Below are 7,364 nucleotides of genomic sequence, written 5' to 3'. Positions count from 1 at the left end.
CTCCCTCCCTCCCTCCCTCCCTCCCTCGCTATCTCTCTCTCCCTCCCTTTTCACAGTGCGGGTGGTCGGACCATTTCCCCGTGGTGCGGTAGGTCACCTCATCCCTCCCAGTAAGGGAAGAAAGGAAGGAGGACGAAGGGGAGGACGAAGGGAGGGAAGGAGGGAGGATGGAAGGAGGGAAGGAGGAAGGAAGGGAGAGAGGCAAAGCAGGAGGAAAGAAAGGAAGGAGGAAGGGAGGACGGGACAAAAGGGAAGGACGAAGGGAGGGGAGGAGGAAGAGAGGAAATGAGAGAAGGAGGAAGGGAAGGTGGCAAGGAGAGAAGGAGGAAAGGAATGAAGGAGGGAAGGAAGAAAATAGTAAGAGAATTAGTGGGTGGGTGAGTGAGTGAGGATGGGAGGAAGGGAGGGAGAGAGTGAGTGAGGGAGGAAGAGGAGGAGCGAGGGATGGAAGGAATGGTGGGATGGAGGGAGAAAGGTAAGTTGGGAAAGGAGGGGTAGAGGGAAGGGGGATGGAGGGAGGGGAGGAGAGGGAGAAAAGAAAGGAGAAGGAGGGAGGGAGGGGGGAGAGGGAGGAAGGAAGGAAGGAAGGAAGGGAGAGAGGGAGGGAGGGAGGGAGAGAGGGAGGGAGGGAGGGAGGGGGAAGGGAGGAAAGGAGAGAGGGAAGGAGAGTATGAGAGAAGGAGGGAGGGGGAGAGAGGGAGGAAGGAAGTGAGAAGGGAGGGAGGAAGGAAGGAAGGGAGGGAGGAAGGGAGGGAGGGAAGAGGAGCTGGGAAGGAGAGAGAAAGGGAACGGTGGAGGGAGGGGGAAGGGAGGAAAGGAGAGAGGGAAGGAGAATGTGAGGAAAGGAGGGAGGGAAGGAGGGAAGGAGAGAAGGAGGGGAGGAAGGGAAGAAAGAACATCACCATTTTGTCAGATATGCCTATGTAACGGGTTTCTCTGTAACGCACGTCACAGACGAACCTCGCCGTATCCTGTAACGGTCTCTTCTCCGTTACTTAACCGTAGCTAAGTGCGTTACGGCTACGGGCATTGGTACCTCGTACTTCGACGTCACACATTTGAACGTGCATTACGTCATTAGTCACAGTCCTGAGCCTTGCCACGTCACACTTATGTGTCCATTAACGGATTTTATATTCGTGGCACAGCGTGGCACACCGTGACTTGGTGTGGCACACCGTGACTTGGTGTGGCACACCGTGGTACAATGACACATAATATGGCACAGCGTAGCATAACTTGGCAAAACGTGACACAATATGGTAAAGCGAGACAGAGTGGCACGCTGTGGCACAGTGTGGCACACCGTGGCATAATATGGCACAATGGTACATAATATGGCACAGCGTAGCATATCTTGGCAAAACGTGGCACAAAATGGTAAAGCGAGCCACAGCGTGGCACATTTTGGCACAGTGTGGCACGACGTGGCAAAACATGGCACAACGTGTCACCCTGACTTATACACATAAAGCTTTACCAGCATTGCAGAAACAATATAAGATAATAATAAACAAAGAAAATAGATGGACAAAGAGAATAAGATAGATAAACGAGTAAATAAATAAATAAATAAAAATAGATTAAAAATCCTTACTATGGTGACGCTACCGAAAGACTAACCAAATAAAATCATCCCCAACTAAAACTATTTAGATAAAAGTTAAACTACTAAATAATTTTTTTTTATATTGGAAATACAAGCTTATTATCGAGATGTATCCTATGCCGTTGTCCTCCCTCAATTCGGTGACATAACTAAAATTCATCACTCAACATCCCTCTCCCACGAAAAGGGAAGTGAGAAACCCCGTGTAGGACAAAGCCCTGTCAGTTGCTCCAAGCCGCTCTTTTTCTAAGGCCGATGGTTGGGTCGCCTCCCCGCTTGGCCAGGGCTGTCGGGAACCAACGCGACGGAGCACGGAATGGGTTCCGGGAATCGAACTCACGACTACCTGATCATGTGTTCGACACGGTATCCACTGGGTTATGGCGCGGCCAGGATCTTTGATTCATCTGAAGGGTAGAAGGGGCCGCGAAGGACCGAGACCCCTTCAGCTGTGGTGAAACCAACCAGGAAAGAGATTATACACTTGAAAAAATAAATGAAAAATTTATATCACTTGTGAAATTAGACAGGGAAAGGATTATACCAAACAAGTTATTGTGTTTAAGGTTCTTGATAAGAAAAAGGAAAAACATCAATATTAATTGTGAGATTATTCTGAAAAGTGATCATACCACACACGATCTCGTTTTGAAGCTTTTGAATAAAAGAATAACATAATTATTTTCTTAAAAAAACAACAACATTGATTTTGGATAAAAAAGAATTTGAAAAAAATTAGCTTAATTTGACAGACGAAGCATTAATATTACATCATATGAAGAATGAACGCGACTGAAAGAGACCCTAAGGCTTACACTAGGAGTTCCATCTATCATCCCCATCCATAAAATTATTTGATCTTTTCTTATAATAGTGGTTCTCAACCAGGGGGAAATTTCCCCCAGGGGGGGAGATTTGGATGTTTCGGGGGGAAATTCTAGTCTGGAATTAAAATTCTGGAAATTATCAAAAAATAATTAGAAAATGCACTCAAACCTCGAATTTCCGTACAAATAGAGACTCGTGATAGGCAAACAATGCCAGAAGTCACACTAAAATGCTGTGTTAGTGTTAGTGTTCTTATTCAATACAATTTAATGTTAGCTGTGTTAGTGCATTTGAAAAATAAACTAGTAAATAGTCTCAGTGTGTTTTAACTGTTCTTTCTCTCATACACATGAAGGGGGAAATCTGGATGGTTGAATTGGGTGCAGGGGGAAATGACAGAAAATAGGTTGGGAACCACTGTCTTATAACAACCAATGGTTTCAGCGCTCGTTAATTGGTTCCTAAGTCTATTCAATTCGTTAACGACTCTATTAATAAACCAGTTCTCGCCTATTTCCTTCTTAAACCTAAATTCGTCAAAACGATATTATTCAGCTAAAAAAGGACACAGAGGCAGTTAAAGGTTAACCTTATTGGGTTAGCTAACCAGCTCCCAACTGAAATATAGAAAATCCCTCGGGGGGGGCGGGGGGTGAAGGGAATGACAGGACTTGTCCGTGTCCAGGGATCGAAATGAAGGGCATTGGGACATGAACCTAACCCTCAAATCCCTAATCCCTCAGGTCCCTAATCCTTTGCTCCCTCACCCCTCTCTCTCCCTCGTAACTGTCACCCTTAATCTCGTTGATCCCAGCATTTTACTCCCTCCTCACTCCCTCCTCCCCCACCTGTAACCATCTGCCATGCCCTACTCCTGCCAATCACGCGTTTCCATCTGTCTGACATTTACATACATCAGAGTCATGTTTCTACCACCTGACGCCCTCATCACCAGCAATAACGAGCCGGGGTATAACACCAAACAACCCTAGCCTTCCCCTTCCCCTTCCCCTTCCCTCTTCTCTCTTCAGTCCTTCACTCCCTTCCCCCCCTCTCCTCCTTTTCTCATACCCCGTCACTCCTCTACCCCTACCCCTTAACCCCCTTCTTCTCCCTCTCCACCAATCCTCCCTCACCTCCCTACACTCCTCCCACTCCTTCTCTCTCTCTCCCTTCCCTTTTCCATTCCTCCTCCACTCCTCGTCTTCATTTCCCTCCCTTCCCTTTCCTCCTCCACTCCTCTCTTCACTCCTCCACTCCCCCTCTCCCTCTCCCCCTCTCCACTCTCCCTCTCCCTCTCCCAACTCTCCCCTCTCCCTCTTCCCTTCCCCTCGATCTCCCCTCCCCTCCTCTCCCCTCCCCCTACCCTCCCCTTCCCTCACTCTCTCCTCCCCTTCTCTCCTCCCCTCCCCTTCTCTCTTCCCCTCCCTTCCCCTTCCCCCTCCCCTCCTCTCTCTTCCCCTCCCCCTCCCCTCCTCTTCCTTCCCCCCCTTACCTCCTTTCCTCTCCTCTCCCCTTCCCCCGCCTTACCCTCCTTTTCCTCTCCTCTCTCCTTCCTCCCTCCCCCTCCACTCCCTCCTCTCCCTCTCCCTCCCCTACCTCCTCCCCTCCACCTTCCCCTCCCTTTTTTCCTCTCCCCCTTCCCTCTCCCCCTCCCCCTCCCCTCTCCCTTCCCCCTCCCCTCCCTCTCCCCCTCTCGCCCTCCCCCCTCCCCTCCCTTCCCCCTCTCCTCCCCCTCCCCTCCCCTTCCCCCTCTCCCGCCCCCTCACCCTCCCTTCCCCTCTCCCTCATCCCCTCCTCCTCTCCCCTCCCCCACTCCCTCCTCTACTCCCCCCCCTCCCCTCCCTTCCCCACTCCTTCTCATCCCCTCCCTCATCCTCGCCCCTCCCACATCCACCCTCCTTTTTTTCTCCCACTCCTGTCTACCCTCCCCTCCCCTCCTCCTCCCCTCCCCCCTTGCCATCGAATTCCCCCCTACCCCCTCCTTCCAATTCCCTCCCTTCCTCTAACAACTCCTTCCCCCCCCCGCCCGTCCCCTCCGGGAAGTAATGAGGACTTGATCCCTCCTCTCCCTTCCTCCCATCCTTCTCTTTCCTCTCTCTCGGACTCTCTCATCATGTCACAATTCCATTCCTTTCCTTCTTTCCTCCCGTTTCTTTTCATTCCCTCTCATCCTCTCTCCTCTCACCTCTCTCTCCTCCTCATCTCTCGTCTCTTCTCGGCTCATCCTCATCCTCACGTCTCATCAGCCATCTTCCTCCTCCTCCTCTTCTCGTCTCATTCCTCTCTCACCTCTCTCACTCTCTCTCTCTCTCTCCGTCTCTCTCTCCGTCTTCTCTCTCTCATCTCTCCTCCTCCTCTCTCTCCTTCTCCTCATCTCAGTCTCTCTCCCCTCGTCTCTCTCACGTCTCTCGATCTCTCTCTCCTCTCTCACAGGGTCTCTCTCTCTCCTCTCATCACTCGCTCCCTTGCCTCCCACGTTTCCTCCACTCCTTTCCTCCTCCCCTTCCTCTATCTCCATTCTTGCCTCCTCCTTTATTCCTCTCTCCCTTCTTCCCTCCATTCATCCTCCTTCATTCCCTCCATCCCTCCTCCTTCATTCACTCCATCCCTCCTGATTTCCTCCACTTTCACACCCTCCCTTTTCCCTCTCCCCGTCCTTCCTCGCCTCCCTCCGTGCCTGCCCCTCCGCCTCCTCGCAGGGCGGAGACCCTGCGGCTCCTCTTCACTTTGCGAAGGCGCTCTCTCCTCCCAAGGGAGTGTGGCGTTTGGGGGAGGAGAGGGAGGGAGGGAGGGAGGATGGAGGAGGGAGGACAGAGAGGGAGGGAGAGAGGGAGGGAGGGAGGAGAGAGAGGGAGGGAGGGAAGGAGGGAGGAGAGAGAGGGAGTGAGGGAGGAGAGAGAGTGAGGGAGGAGAGGGAGGGAGGAAAGGGAGGGAGAAGAGAGAGGGAGGAGAAAGAGAGAGGGAGTGAGGGAGGAGAGAGAGGGAGGGAGGGAGGGAGGAGAGAGAGTGAGGGAGAGAGTGAGGGAGGGAAGAGAGAGAGACGGAGAGAGGGAGGGAGGGGTGGAGGAAAGAGGGAGGGAGGAGAGGGAAGGAAGAAGATGGGGACGGTGAGGATGGAGGAAAGGAAAGGGGGAAGCAGGAAGAGATATGGAGATGGTGAGACAAAGAGAGAGAAATGGAGAGATGGAAAGAGGAAAAAGAGGATAAATAGATAGGAAAAGGAGAAAAGAGGAGAGAAAAAAGAATGAGTGAGAGAGAGAGAGAGAGAGAGAGAGAGAGAGAGAGAGAGAGAGAGAGAGAGAGAGAGAGAGAGAGAGAGAGAGAGAGAGAGAGAGAGAGAGAGAGAGAGAGAGAGAGAGAGAGAGAGAGACAGAGAGAGAGATTTGCAGTATGTTGAACACAATATTAAAAAAAGGGGCAACACATAGCGGATACACGTAGATTGGATTACAGAAACCAATTTAGCTCCAGTATAGCTATGGACGGGAAAAATGAAAAAAAGAAAAGAAAAAAGAAAAAGAAAAAACAAATCAATAAACTTTAATCATTGCACCATCATTTATGAAAACCAATACATACAGGATTAATATAAGTGAAAAATAAACGAAAAAGAAAATTAAATTCAGTCCTTCATCGGCCCCCACCCCATACCGTGCGTAGGATTAAGGAGTTAAGCTGATATATATATATAATATATATATATATTTTTTAAAAAAAATTTATATAAAAACATATATATATATTAGTATACTATATATACTATATATATGTATAATATATGTATATGTATATATTATGTATATATATGTATACTGTAATAATATATGTATATTATATGTATATATATATGTAAGTATAGTTATAAGTAATAAAATATGTTATAATGTATAATATATTTATATATAATGTAAAGACGTATATTATATGTATATATAATATGTATACTTGTATATATATGTATATGTATATTCATATGCTATATGTATATGTATATTGTATATATATATGTATATGAACTATATATGTATATTGTATATACATGTATATAGTATATATATAATAAATATATATATATCATATATATGATATTATAATGCATAAATATCATATATACTATACATATATCATATTATATGTAATATATATGCATATGTAATTAATAATATGCAAATATATATGTATAACATATGTAATATATATGCATATAGATACATAAATATATAACATATATATATCTAAACGATATATGTATATACGATATATAATATAATATAAGATATATATAATATATATATAGAGAAATATATATAATAAATATTCTTTATATATATATATAATGATATATATAGATATAGATATGATAGTATATACATATACTATGATAAACATCATAATAATATATATAAAAGATATATACACATATATATATATCACACACACACAAACCGCACATATAAATGATAAATATATATATTTTATAGGATATAATATCTAATATATATAATAAATATATATATATAAACTCCTGTATATACATATAGCGAATATAGATATAATATATATAGATATATATGAAATGAATAGATATTAGCATTATAGTATTAACATACTACATATACGATACACACAACATATAAAATATATATATATATATCATCCATATGATATATATAAAATATATATAATTATATAGATATACATATACATATATATGTACATATATATATATAAAGTTATATATAACACAAAGCTCACAACACACCAACACATATAAAAATAAAAAATATATATATTATAATAATAATATATATAATCAAATATATATAGGTATAATATTACACGTATATACGATATACGTATAAATATAATATATATATATATATAATATCAATAATAATTAGCATATATATTACATATATCATAC

The sequence above is a fragment of the Oratosquilla oratoria genome, chromosome 39, assembly GCF_046742065.1.
Source record: "Oratosquilla oratoria isolate Oo_2021 chromosome 39, ASM4674206v1, whole genome shotgun sequence".
NCBI lineage: Eukaryota > Metazoa > Arthropoda > Malacostraca > Stomatopoda > Squillidae > Oratosquilla > Oratosquilla oratoria.
Note: the sequence above shows the minus strand (reverse complement) of the source record.